Here is a 15482-nt window from a genome sequence, read left to right as displayed (position 1 = left end):
TGATTCCAATTACCAGCCAAAAGTCCCACAACAGGTTTAAAAGTTTGTTTTACATGTTATGGATGTACAGAAGTCTATATTTGACCTTCTGAATATATTCTTGGCCCAAAGGTCTAAAAAGTCACACATTGACTTCCCTTCTGATTCCAATTAGTAGCTAAAAGGTCCATAGAAGGTTTTATTTAAAAAAAAACATTTTTTTTACATGTTATGGCTGTACAGAAGTCCATATTTGACCTACTGAACAAATTTTTGTCCCAAAGGTCAAAAAGTCACTCATTGACTTTCCTTCTGGTTCGAATAAGTAGCTTACAGGTCTACAAAAGGTTAAAAATATATATATATTTTTTTTACATATTATGGCTGTACAAGAAGTCCATATTTGACCTACTGAACAATTTTTTTTTTCCAAAGGTCAAAAAGTCACTCATTGACTTTCCTTCTGGTTCCAATAAGTAGCTAAAAGGTCTACAAAAGGTTAAATTGTTTTTTTTTTTTTTTTTTTTTACATATTATGGCTGTACAAGAAGTCCATATTTGACCAACTTAACAATTTTTTGTCCAAAAGGTCAAAAAGTCACTAATTGACTTTCCTTCTGGTTCCAATTAGTAGCTAAAAGGTCTACAAAAGGTTTTAATTTATTTTTTTATTTTTTTTACATATTATGTCTGTACAGAAGTCAATAATTGAACTACTGAACAATTTTTGTCCCAAAGGTCAAAAAGTCAATCATTGATTTTCCTTCTGGTTCCAATTAGTAGCTAAAGGTCTACAAAAGGTTTAAAATTTTTTTTTTTTTTTTTTACATATTATGGCTGTACAGAAGTCCATATTTGACCTTCTGAACATATTTTTGGCCCAAAGGTAAAAAAAGGTCACTCATTGTCTTCCCTTCTGATTCCAAAAATTAGCATACAGGTCTACAAAAGTTTTTTTTTTTTTTTTTTTTTTTTACATATGGCTTTACAGAAGTCCATATTTGACCTACTGAACATATTTTTGGCCCAAAGGTAAAAAAGTCACTCAATGACTTTCCTTCTGGTTCCAATAAGTATCTAAAAGGTCTACAAAAGGTGAATTTTTTTTTTTTTTTTTTTTACATATTATGGCTGTACAAAGTCCATATTTGACCTACTGAACAAATTTTTGTCCCAAAGGTCAAAAATTAACTCGTTGACTTTCCTTCTGGTTCCAATAAGTAGCTAAAAGGTCTACAAAAGGTGAATTTTTTTTTTTTTTTTTTTTTTTTTTTACATATTATGGCTGTACAAGAAGTCCATATTTGACCTACTGAACATGTTTTTGGACTAATAGTCCATACACACTAATTCACTATACATACTTATAGACTTCCCTTCTGATTCCAATAAGTAGCTTACAGGTCTAAAAAAGGTTTCAATTTTTTTTTTTTTTTTACATATTATGGCTGTACAAGAAGTCCATATTTGACCTACTGAACAATTTTTTGGACTAAGAGACACACTAATTCACTATACATACTTATAGACTTCCCTTCTGATTCCAATTACCAGCCAAAAGTCCCACAAAAGGTTTAAAAGTTTGTTTTACATGTTATGGATGTACAGAAGTCTATATTTGACCTTCTGAATATATTCTTGGCCCAAAGGTCTAAAAAGTCACACATTGACTTCCCTTCTGATTCCAATTAGTAGCTAAAAGGTCCATAGAAGGTTTTATTTAAAAAAAAACATTTTTTTTACATGTTATGGCTGTACAGAAGTCCATATTTGACCTACTGAACAAATTTTTGTCCCAAAGGTCAAAAAGTCACTCATTGACTTTCCTTCTGGTTCGAATAAGTAGCTTACAGGTCTACAAAAGGTTAAAAATATATATATATTTTTTTTACATATTATGGCTGTACAAGAAGTCCATATTTGACCTACTGAACAATTTTTTTTTTCCAAAGGTCAAAAAGTCACTCATTGACTTTCCTTCTGGTTCCAATAAGTAGCTAAAAGGTCTACAAAAGGTTAAATTGTTTTTTTTTTTTTTTTTTTTTTTTACATATTATGGCTGTACAAGAAGTCCATATTTGACCAACTTAACAATTTTTTGTCCAAAAGGTCAAAAAGTCACTAATTGACTTTCCTTCTGGTTCCAATTAGTAGCTAAAAGGTCTACAAAAGGTTTTAATTTATTTTTTTATTTTTTTTACATATTATGTCTGTACAGAAGTCAATAATTGAACTACTGAACAATTTTTGTCCCAAAGGTCAAAAAGTCAATCATTGATTTTCCTTCTGGTTCCAATTAGTAGCTAAAGGTCTACAAAAGGTTTAAATTTTTTTTTTTTTTTTTTACATATTATGGCTGTACAGAAGTCCATATTTGACCTTCTGAACATATTTTTGGCCCAAAGGTAAAAAAAGGTCACTCATTGTCTTCCCTTCTGATTCCAAAAATTAGCATACAGGTCTACAAAAGTTTTTTTTTTTTTTTTTTTTTTTTACATATTATGGCTGTACAAGAAGTCCATATTTGACCTACTGAACAATTTTTTTTTCCAAAGGTAATAAAAGGTCACTCATTGTCTTCCCCTCTGATTCAAATAAGTAGCTTACAGGTCTACAAATTTTTTTTTTTTTTTTTTTTTTTTTTTTTTTTTTTTTTACCTATTATGGCTTTACAGAAGTCCATATTTGACCTACTGAACATATTTTTGGCCCAAAGGTAAAAAAAAAGGTCACTCATTGACATCCCTTCTGATTCCAATAAGTAGATAAAAGTTCAACAAAAGGTTTCAATTCTTTTTTCTTTTTTTTCAAACATATTATGACTTTACAAGAAGTCCATATTTGACCTACTGAACACGTTTTTGTCCCAAAGGTCAAAAAGTCACTCATTGACTTTCCTTCTGGTTCCAATTAGTAGCTAAAAGATCTACAAAAGGTTAAATTGTTTTTTTTTTTTTTTTTTTTTTTTTACATATTAAGGCTGTACAAGAAGTCCATATTTGACCTACTGAACATGTTTTTGGACTAAGAGTCCATACACACTATACACTATACATACTATACACACTATACATACTTATAGACTTCCCTTCTGATTCCAATTACCAGCCAAAAGTCCCACAAAAGGTTTAAAAGTTTGTTTTACATGTTATGGATGTACAGAAGTCTATATTTGACCTTCTGAATATATTCTTGGCCCAAAGGTCTAAAAAGTCACACATTGACTTCCTTTCTGATTCCAATTAGTAGATAAAAGGTCCATAGAAGGTTTTATTTAAATTTTTTTTTTTTTTTTTTTACATGTTATGGCTGTACAGAAGTCCATATTTGACATACTGAACAAATTTTTGTCCCAAAGGTCAAAAAGTCACTCATTGACTTTCCTTCTGGTTCCAATAAGTATCTAAAAGGTCTACAAAAGGTGAATTTTTTTTTTTTTTTTTTTTTTTTTACATATTATGGCTGTACAAAGTCCATATTTGACCTACTGAACAAATTTTTGTCCCAAAGGTCAAAAATTAACTCGTTGACTTTCCTTCTGGTTCCAATAAGTAGCTAAAAGGTCTACAAAAGGTGAATTTTTTTTTTTTTTTTTTTTTTTTTTTTACATATTATGGCTGTACAAGAAGTCCATATTTGACCTACTGAACATGTTTTTGGACTAATAGTCCATACACACTAATTCACTATACATACTTATAGACTTCCCTTCTGATTCCAATAAGTAGCTTACAGGTCTAAAAAAGGTTTCAATTTTTTTTTTTTTTACATATTATGGCTGTACAAGAAGTCCATATTTGACCTACTGAACAATTTTTTGGACTAAGAGACACACTAATTCACTATACATACTTATAGACTTCCCTTCTGATTCCAATTACCAGCCAAAAGTCCCACAAAAGGTTTAAAAGTTTGTTTTACATGTTATGGATGTACAGAAGTCTATATTTGACCTTCTGAATATATTCTTGGCCCAAAGGTCTAAAAAGTCACACATTGACTTCCCTTCTGATTCCAATTAGTAGCTAAAAGGTCCATAAAAGGTTTTATTTAAAAAAAAACATTTTTTTTACATGTTATGGCTGTACAGAAGTCCATATTTGACCTACTGAACAAATTTTTGTCCCAAAGGTCAAAAAGTCACTCATTGACTTTCCTTCTGGTTCGAATAAGTAGCTTACAGGTCTACAAAAGGTTAAAAATATATATATATTTTTTTTACATATTATGGCTGTACAAGAAGTCCATATTTGACCTACTGAACAATTTTTTTTTTTCCAAAGGTCAAAAAGTCACTCATTGACTTTCCTTCTGGTTCCAATAAGTAGCTAAAAGGTCTACAAAAGGTTAAATTGTTTTTTTTTTTTTTTTTTTTTTACATATTATGGCTGTACAAGAAGTCCATATTTGACCAACTTAACAATTTTTTGTCCAAAAGGTCAAAAAGTCACTAATTGACTTTCCTTCTGGTTCCAATTAGTAGCTAAAAGGTCTACAAAAGGTTTTAATTTATTTTTTTATTTTTTTTACATATTATGTCTGTACAGAAGTCAATAATTGAACTACTGAACAATTTTTGTCCCAAAGGTCAAAAAGTCAATCATTGATTTTCCTTCTGGTTCCAATTAGTAGCTAAAGGTCTACAAAAGGTTTAAATTTTTTTTTTTTTTTTTTTTACATATTATGGCTGTACAGAAGTCCATATTTGACCTTCTGAACATATTTTTGGCCCAAAGGTAAAAAAAGGTCACTCATTGTCTTCCCTTCTGATTCCAAAAATTAGCATACAGGTCTACAAAAGTTTTTTTTTTTTTTTTTTTTTTTTACATATGGCTTTACAGAAGTCCATATTTGACCTACTGAACATATTTTTGGCCCAAAGGTAAAAAAGTAACTCATTGACTTTCGTTCTGGTTCGAATAAGTAGCTTACAGGTCTACAAAAGTTTAGAATTTTTTTTTTTTTTTTTTTTTTTTTTACATATTATGGCTGTACAAGAAGTCCATATTTGACCTACTGAACAATTTTTTTTTCCAAAGGTAATAAAAGGTCACTCATTGTCTTCCCCTCTGATTCAAATAAGTAGCTTACAGGTCTACAAAATTTTTTTTTTTTTTTTTTTTTTTTTTTTTTTTTTTTTTACCTATTATGGCTTTACAGAAGTCCATATTTGACCTACTGAACATATTTTTGGCCCAAAGGTAAAAAAAAAGGTCACTCATTGACATCCCTTCTGATTCCAATAAGTAGATAAAAGTTCAACAAAAGGTTTCAATTCTTTTTTCTTTTTTTTCAAACATATTATGACTTTACAAGAAGTCCATATTTGACCTACTGAACACGTTTTTGTCCCAAAGGTCAAAAAGTCACTCATTGACTTTCCTTCTGGTTCCAATTAGTAGCTAAAAGATCTACAAAAGGTTAAATTGTTTTTTTTGTTTTTTTTTTTTTTTTACATATTAAGGCTGTACAAGAAGTCCATATTTGACCTACTGAACATGTTTTTGGACTAAGAGTCCATACACACTATACACTATACATACTATACACACTATACATACTTATAGACTTCCCTTCTGATTCCAATTACCAGCCAAAAGTCCCACAAAAGGTTTAAAAGTTTGTTTTACATGTTATGGATGTACAGAAGTCTATATTTGACCTTCTGAATATATTCTTGGCCCAAAGGTCTAAAAAGTCACACATTGACTTCCTTTCTGATTCCAATTAGTAGATAAAAGGTCCATAGAAGGTTTTATTTAAATTTTTTTTTTTTTTTTTTTACATGTTATGGCTGTACAGAAGTCCATATTTGACATACTGAACAAATTTTTGTCCCAAAGGTCAAAAAGTCACTCATTGACTTTCCTCCTGGTTCCAATAAGTATCTAAAAGGTCTACAAAAGGTGAATTTTTTTTTTTTTTTTGTTTTTTTACATATTATGGCTGTACAAAGTCCATATTTGACCTACTGAACAAATTTTTGTCCCAAAGGTCAAAAATTAACTCGTTGACTTTCCTTCTGGTTCCAATAAGTAGCTAAAAGGTCTACAAAAGGTGAATTTTTTTTTTTTTTTTTTTTTTTTTTACATATTATGGCTGTACAAGAAGTCCATATTTGACCTACTGAACATGTTTTTGGACTAATAGTCCATACACACTAATTCACTATACATACTTATAGACTTCCCTTCTGATTCCAATAAGTAGCTTACAGGTCTAAAAAAGGTTTCAATTTTTTTTTTTTTTTTACATATTATGGCTGTACAAGAAGTCCATATTTGACCTACTGAACAATTTTTTGGACTAAGAGACACACTAATTCACTATACATACTTATAGACTTCCCTTCTGATTCCAATTACCAGCCAAAAGTCCCACAAAAGGTTTAAAAGTTTGTTTTACATGTTATGGATGTACAGAAGTCTATATTTGACCTTCTGAATATATTCTTGGCCCAAAGGTCTAAAAAGTCACACATTGACTTCCCTTCTGATTCCAATTAGTAGCTAAAAGGTCCATAGAAGGTTTTATTTAAAAAAAAACATTTTTTTACATGTTATGGCTGTACAGAAGTCCATATTTGACCTACTGAACAAATTTTTGTCCCAAAGGTCAAAAAGTCACTCATTGACTTTCCTTCTGGTTCGAATAAGTAGCTTACAGGTCTACAAAAGGTTAAAAATATATATATATTTTTTTTACATATTATGGCTGTACAAGAAGTCCATATTTGACCTACTGAACAATTTTTTTTTTCCAAAGGTCAAAAAGTCACTCATTGACTTTCCTTCTGGTTCCAATAAGTAGCTAAAAGGTCTACAAAAGGTTAAATTGTTTTTTTTTTTTTTTTTTTTTTACATATTATGGCTGTACAAGAAGTCCATATTTGACCAACTTAACAATTTTTTGTCCAAAAGGTCAAAAAGTCACTAATTGACTTTCCTTCTGGTTCCAATTAGTAGCTAAAAGGTCTACAAAAGGTTTTAATTTTTTTTTTTTTTTTTTTTACATATTATGTCTGTACAGAAGTCAATAATTGAACTACTGAACAATTTTTGTCCCAAAGGTCAAAAAGTCAATCATTGATTTTCCTTCTGGTTCCAATTAGTAGCTAAAGGTCTACAAAAGGTTTAAATTTTTTTTTTTTTTTTTTTTACATATTATGGCTGTACAGAAGTCCATATTTGACCTTCTGAACATATTTTTGGCCCAAAGGTAAAAAAAGGTCACTCATTGTCTTCCCTTCTGATTCCAAAAATTAGCATTCAGGTCTACAAAAGTTTTTTTTTTTTTTTTTTTTTTTTACATATGGCTTTACAGAAGTCCATATTTGACCTACTGAACATATTTTTGGCCCAAAGGTAAAAAAGTCACTCAATGACTTTCCTTCTGGTTCCAATAAGTATCTAAAAGGTCTACAAAAGGTGAATTTTTTTTTTTTTTTTTTTTACATATTATGGCTGTACAAAGTCCATATTTGACCTACTGAACAAATTTTTGTCCCAAAGGTCAAAAATTAACTCGTTGACTTTCCTTCTGGTTCCAATAAGTAGCTAAAAGGTCTACAAAAGGTGAATTTTTTTTTTTTTTTTTTTTTTTTTTTACATATTATGGCTGTACAAGAAGTCCATGTTTGACCTACTGAACATGTTTTTGGACTAATAGTCCATACACACTAATTCACTATACATACTTATAGACTTCCCTTCTGATTCCAATAAGTAGCTTACAGGTCTAAAAAAGGTTTCAATTTTTTTTTTTTTTTTACATATTATGGCTGTACAAGAAGTCCATATTTGACCTACTGAACAATTTTTTGGACTAAGAGACACACTAATTCACTATACATACTTATAGACTTCCCTTCTGATTCCAATTACCAGCCAAAAGTCCCACAAAAGGTTTAAAAGTTTGTTTTACATGTTATGGATGTACAGAAGTCTATATTTGACCTTCTGAATATATTCTTGGCCCAAAGGTCTAAAAAGTCACACATTGACTTCCCTTCTGATTCCAATTAGTAGCTAAAAGGTCCATAGAAGGTTTTATTTAAAAAAAAACATTTTTTTTACATGTTATGGCTGTACAGAAGTCCATATTTGACCTACTGAACAAATTTTTGTCCCAAAGGTCAAAAAGTCACTCATTGACTTTCCTTCTGGTTCGAATAAGTAGCTTACAGGTCTACAAAAGGTTAAAAATATATATATATTTTTTTTACATATTATGGCTGTACAAGAAGTCCATATTTGACCTACTGAACAATTTTTTTTTTCCAAAGGTCAAAAAGTCACTCATTGACTTTCCTTCTGGTTCCAATAAGTAGCTAAAAGGTCTACAAAAGGTTAAATTGTTTTTTTTTTATTTTTTTTTTTACATATTATGGCTGTACAAGAAGTCCATATTTGACCAACTTAACAATTTTTTGTCCAAAAGGTCAAAAAGTCACTAATTGACTTTCCTTCTGGTTCCAATTAGTAGCTAAAAGGTCTACAAAAGGTTTTAATTTATTTTTTTTATTTTTTTTACATATTATGTCTGTACAGAAGTCAATAATTGAACTACTGAACAATTTTTGTCCCAAAGGTCAAAAAGTCAATCATTGATTTTCCTTCTGGTTCCAATTAGTAGCTAAAGGTCTACAAAAGGTTTAAAATTTTTTTTTTTTTTTTTTACATATTATGGCTGTACAGAAGTCCATATTTGACCTTCTGAACATATTTTTGGCCCAAAGGTAAAAAAAGGTCACTCATTGTCTTCCCTTCTGATTCCAAAAATTAGCATACAGGTCTACAAAAGTTTTTTTTTTTTTTTTTTTTTTTTTACATATGGCTTTACAGAAGTCCATATTTGACCTACTGAACATATTTTTGGCCCAAAGGTAAAAAAGTAACTCATTGACTTTCGTTCTGGTTCGAATAAGTAGCTTACAGGTCTACAAAAGTTTAGAATTTTTTTTTTTTTTTTTTTTTTTTTTACATATTATGGCTGTACAAGAAGTCCATATTTGACCTACTGAACAATTTTTTTTTCCAAAGGTAATAAAAGGTCACTCATTGTCTTCCCCTCTGATTCAAATAAGTAGCTTACAGGTCTACAAATTTTTTTTTTTTTTTTTTTTTTTTTTTTTTTTTTTTTTTTTTTACCTATTATGGCTTTACAGAAGTCCATATTTGACCTACTGAACATATTTTTGGCCCAAAGGTAAAAAAAAAGGTCACTCATTGACATCCCTTCTGATTCCAATAAGTAGATAAAAGTTCAACAAAAGGTTTCAATTCTTTTTTCTTTTTTTTCAAACATATTATGACTTTACAAGAAGTCCATATTTGACCTACTGAACACGTTTTTGTCCCAAAGGTCAAAAAGTCACTCATTGACTTTCCTTCTGGTTCCAATTAGTAGCTAAAAGATCTACAAAAGGTTAAATTGTTTTTTTTTGTTTTTTTTTTTTTTTTACATATTAAGGCTGTACAAGAAGTCCATATTTGACCTACTGAACATGTTTTTGGACTAAGAGTCCATACACACTATACACTATACATACTATACACACTATACATACTTATAGACTTCCCTTCTGATTCCAATTACCAGCCAAAAGTCCCACAAAAGGTTTAAAAGTTTGTTTTACATGTTATGGATGTACAGAAGTCTATATTTGACCTTCTGAATATATTCTTGGCCCAAAGGTCTAAAAAGTCACACATTGACTTCCCTTCTGATTCCAATTAGTAGCTAAAAGGTCTACAAAAAGTTTTAATTTATTTTTTTATTTTTTTTACATATTATGTCTGTACTGAAGTCAATAATTTACCTACTGAACAATTTTTGTCCCAAAGGTCAAAAAGTCAATCATTGATTTTCCTTCTCGTTCCAATTAGTAGCTAAAGGTCTACAAAAGGTTTAAAAAAAAAATTTTTTCTTTTTTTTACATATTATGGCTGTACAGAAGTCCATATTTGACCTTCTGAACATATTTTTGGCCCAAAGGTAAAAAAAGGTCACTCATTGTCTTCCCTTCTGATTCCAAAAAGTAGCATACAGGTCTACAAAAGGTTTTTTTTTTTTTTTTTTTTTTTTTTTTTTTTTTTTACATATTATGGCTTTACAGAAGTCCATATTTGACCTACTGAACATATTTTTGGCCCAAAGGTAAAAAAGTCACTCATTGACTTTCGTTCTGGTTCGAATAAGTAGCTTACAGGTCTACAAAAGGTTAGAATTTTTTTTTTTTTTTTTTTTTTTTTTTTACATATTATGGCTTTACAGAAGTCCATATTTGACCTACTGAACATATTTTTGGCCCAAAGGTAAAAAAAAGGTCACTCATTGACATCCCTTCTGATTCCAATAAGTAGATAAAAGTTCAACAAAAGGTTTCAATTCTTTTTTCTTTTTTTTCAAACATATTATGACTTTACAAGAAGTCCATATTTGACCTACTGAACACGTTTTTGTCCCAAAGGTCAAAAAGTCACTCATTGACTTTCCTTCTGGTTCCAATTAGTAGCTAAAAGATCTACAAAAGGTTAAATTGTTTTTTTTTTTTTTTTTTTTTTTTTTACATATTAAGGCTGTACAAGAAGTCCATATTTGACCTACTGAACATGTTTTTGGACTAAGAGTCCATACACACTATACACTATACATACTATACACACTATACATACTTATAGACTTCCCTTCTGATTCCAATTACCAGCCAAAAGTCCCACAAAAGGTTTAAAAGTTTGTTTTACATGTTATGGATGTACAGAAGTCTATATTTGACCTTCTGAATATATTCTTGGCCCAAAGGTCTAAAAAGTCACACATTGACTTCCCTTCTGATTCCAATTAGTAGATAAAAGGTCCATAGAAGGTTTTATTTTTTTTTTTTTTTTTTTTTACATGTTATGGCTGTACAGAAGTCCATATTTGACCTACTGAACAAATTTTTGTCCCAAAGGTCAAAAAGTCACTCATTGACTTTCCTTCTGGTTCCAATAAGTAGCTTACAGGTCTACAAAAGGCTAGAATTTTTTTTTTTTTTTTTTTTTTTTTTTACATATTATGGCTGTACAAGAAGTCCATATTTGACCTACTGAACAAATTTTTGTCCCAAAGGTCAAAAAGTCACTCATTGACTTTCCTTCCGGTTCCAATAAGTAGCTAAAAGGTCTAATAAAGGTGAATTTTTTTTTTTTTTTTTTTTTTTTTTTTTTACATATTTTGGCTGTACAAGAAGTTCATATTTGACCTACTGAACATGTTTTTGGACTAATAGTCCATACACACTAATTCACTATACATACTTATAGACTTCCCTTCTGATTCCAATAAGTAGCTTACAGGTCTAAAAAAGGTTTCAATTTTTTTTTTTTTTACATATTATGGCTGTACAAGAAGTCCATATTTGACCTACTGAACAATTTTTTGGACTAAGAGACACACTAATTCACTATACATACTTATAGACTTCCCTTCTGATTCCAATTACCAGCCAAAAGTCCCACAAAAGGTTTAAAAGTTTGTTTTACATGTTATGGATGTACAGAAGTCTATATTTGACCTTCTGAATATATTCTTGGCCCAAAGGTCTAAAAAGTCACACATTGACTTCCCTTCTGATTCCAATTAGTAGCTAAAAGGTCCATAGAAGGTTTTATTTAAAAAAAAACATTTTTTTTACATGTTATGGCTGTACAGAAGTCCATATTTGACCTACTGAACAAATTTTTGTCCCAAAGGTCAAAAAGTCACTCATTGACTTTCCTTCTGGTTCGAATAAGTAGCTTACAGGTCTACAAAAGGTTAAAAATATATATATATTTTTTTTACATATTATGGCTGTACAAGAAGTCCATATTTGACCTACTGAACAATTTTTTTTTTCCAAAGGTCAAAAGTCACTCATTGACTTTCCTTCTGGTTCCAATAAGTAGCTAAAAGGTCTACAAAAGGTTAAATTGTTTTTTTTTTTTTTTTTTTTTTACATATTATGGCTGTACAAGAAGTCCATATTTGACCAACTTAACAATTTTTTGTCCAAAAGGTCAAAAAGTCACTAATTGACTTTCCTTCTGGTTCCAATTAGTAGCTAAAAGGTCTACAAAAGGTTTTAATTTATTTTTTTATTTTTTTTACATATTATGTCTGTACAGAAGTCAATAATTGAACTACTGAACAATTTTTGTCCCAAAGGTCAAAAAGTCAATCATTGATTTTCCTTCTGGTTCCAATTAGTAGCTAAAGGTCTACAAAAGGTTTAAAATTTTTTTTTTTTTTTTTTACATATTATGGCTGTACAGAAGTCCATATTTGACCTTCTGAACATATTTTTGGCCCAAAGGTAAAAAAAGGTCACTCATTGTCTTCCCTTCTGATTCCAAAAATTAGCATACAGGTCTACAAAAGTTTTTTTTTTTTTTTTTTTTTTTTACATATGGCTTTACAGAAGTCCATATTTGACCTACTGAACATATTTTTGGCCCAAAGGTAAAAAAGTAACTCATTGACTTTCGTTCTGGTTCGAATAAGTAGCTTACAGGTCTACAAAAGTTTAGAATTTTTTTTTTTTTTTTTTTTTTTTTTTTTACATATTATGGCTGTACAAGAAGTCCATATTTGACCTACTGAACAATTTTTTTTTCCAAAGGTAATAAAAGGTCACTCATTGTCTTCCCCTCTGATTCAAATAAGTAGCTTACAGGTCTACAAATTTTTTTTTTTTTTTTTTTTTTTTTTTTTTTTTTTACCTATTATGGCTTTACAGAAGTCCATATTTGACCTACTGAACATATTTTTGGCCCAAAGGTAAAAAAAAAGGTCACTCATTGACATCCCTTCTGATTCCAATAAGTAGATAAAAGTTCAACAAAAGGTTTCAATTCTTTTTTCTTTTTTTTCAAACATATTATGACTTTACAAGAAGTCCATATTTGACCTACTGAACACGTTTTTGTCCCAAAGGTCAAAAAGTCACTCATTGACTTTCCTTCTGGTTCCAATTAGTAGCTAAAAGATCTACAAAAGGTTAAATTGTTTTTTTTTTTTTTTTTTTTTTTTTACATATTAAGGCTGTACAAGAAGTCCATATTTGACCTACTGAACATGTTTTTGGACTAAGAGTCCATACACACTATACACTATACATACTATACACACTATACATACTTATAGACTTCCCTTCTGATTCCAATTACCAGCCAAAAGTCCCACAAAAGGTTTAAAAGTTTGTTTTACATGTTATGGATGTACAGAAGTCTATATTTGACCTTCTGAATATATTCTTGGCCCAAAGGTCTAAAAAGTCACACATTGACTTCCTTTCTGATTCCAATTAGTAGATAAAAGGTCCATAGAAGGTTTTATTTAAATTTTTTTTTTTTTTTTTTTACATGTTATGGCTGTACAGAAGTCCATATTTGACATACTGAACAAATTTTTGTCCCAAAGGTCAAAAAGTCACTCATTGACTTTCCTTCTGGTTCCAATAAGTATCTAAAAGGTCTACAAAAGGTGAATTTTTTTTTTTTTTTTTTTTTTTTTACATATTATGGCTGTACAAAGTCCATATTTGACCTACTGAACAAATTTTTGTCCCAAAGGTCAAAAATTAACTCGTTGACTTTCCTTCTGGTTCCAATAAGTAGCTAAAAGGTCTACAAAAGGTGAATTTTTTTTTTTTTTTTTTTTTTTTTTTACATATTATGGCTGTACAAGAAGTCCATATTTGACCTACTGAACATGTTTTTGGACTAATAGTCCATACACACTAATTCACTATACATACTTATAGACTTCCCTTCTGATTCCAATAAGTAGCTTACAGGTCTAAAAAAGGTTTCAATTTTTTTTTTTTTTTTAAACATATTATGGCTGTACAAGAAGTCCATATTTGACCTACTGAACAATTTTTTGGACTAAGAGACACACTAATTCACTATACATACTTATAGACTTCCCTTCTGATTCCAATTACCAGCCAAAAGTCCCACAACAGGTTTAAAAGTTTGTTTTACATGTTATGGATGTACAGAAGTCTATATTTGACCTTCTGAATATATTCTTGGCCCAAAGGTCTAAAAAGTCACACATTGACTTCCCTTCTGATTCCAATTAGTAGCTAAAAGGTCCATAGAAGGTTTTATTTAAAAAAAAACATTTTTTTTACATGTTATGGCTGTACAGAAGTCCATATTTGACCTACTGAACAAATTTTTGTCCCAAAGGTCAAAAAGTCACTCATTGACTTTCCTTCTGGTTCGAATAAGTAGCTTACAGGTCTACAAAAGGTTAAAAATATATATATATATTTTTTTACATATTATGGCTGTACAAGAAGTCCATATTTGACCTACTGAACAATTTTTTTTTTCCAAAGGTCAAAAAGTCACTCATTGACTTTCCTTCTGGTTCCAATAAGTAGCTAAAAGGTCTACAAAAGGTTAAATTGTTTTTTTTTTTTTTTTTTTTTTACATATTATGGCTGTACAAGAAGTCCATATTTGACCAACTTAACAATTTTTTGTCCAAAAGGTCAAAAAGTCACTAATTGACTTTCCTTCTGGTTCCAATTAGTAGCTAAAAGGTCTACAAAAGGTTTTAATTTATTTTTTTATTTTTTTTACATATTATGTCTGTACAGAAGTCAATAATTGAACTACTGAACAATTTTTGTCCCAAAGGTCAAAAAGTCAATCATTGATTTTCCTTCTGGTTCCAATTAGTAGCTAAAGGTCTACAAAAGGTTTAAAATTTTTTTTTTTTTTTTTTACATATTATGGCTGTACAGAAGTCCATATTTGACCTTCTGAACATATTTTTGGCCCAAAGGTAAAAAAAGGTCACTCATTGTCTTCCCTTCTGATTCCAAAAATTAGCATACAGGTCTACAAAAGTTTTTTTTTTTTTTTTTTTTTTTTACATATGGCTTTACAGAAGTCCATATTTGACCTACTGAACATATTTTTGGCCCAAAGGTAAAAAAGTCACTCAATGACTTTCCTTCTGGTTCCAATAAGTATCTAAAAGGTCTACAAAAGGTGAATTTTTTTTTTTTTTTTTTTTACATATTATGGCTGTACAAAGTCCATATTTGACCTACTGAACAAATTTTTGTCCCAAAGGTCAAAAATTAACTCGTTGACTTTCCTTCTGGTTCCAATAAGTAGCTAAAAGGTCTACAAAAGGTGAATTTTTTTTTTTTTTTTTTTTTTTTTTTTACATATTATGGCTGTACAAGAAGTCCATATTTGACCTACTGAACATGTTTTTGGACTAATAGTCCATACACACTAATTCACTATACATACTTATAGACTTCCCTTCTGATTCCAATAAGTAGCTTACAGGTCTAAAAAAGGTTTCAATTTTTTTTTTTTTTTTTACATATTATGGCTGTACAAGAAGTCCATATTTGACCTACTGAACAATTTTTTGGACTAAGAGACACACTAATTCACTATACATACTTATAGACTTCCCTTCTGATTCCAATTACCAGCCAAAAGTCC

Source organism: Gobio gobio, assembly GCF_949357685.1.
Source record: "Gobio gobio genome assembly, chromosome: 20".
Taxonomy (NCBI): domain Eukaryota; kingdom Metazoa; phylum Chordata; class Actinopteri; order Cypriniformes; family Gobionidae; genus Gobio; species Gobio gobio.
Note: the sequence above shows the minus strand (reverse complement) of the source record.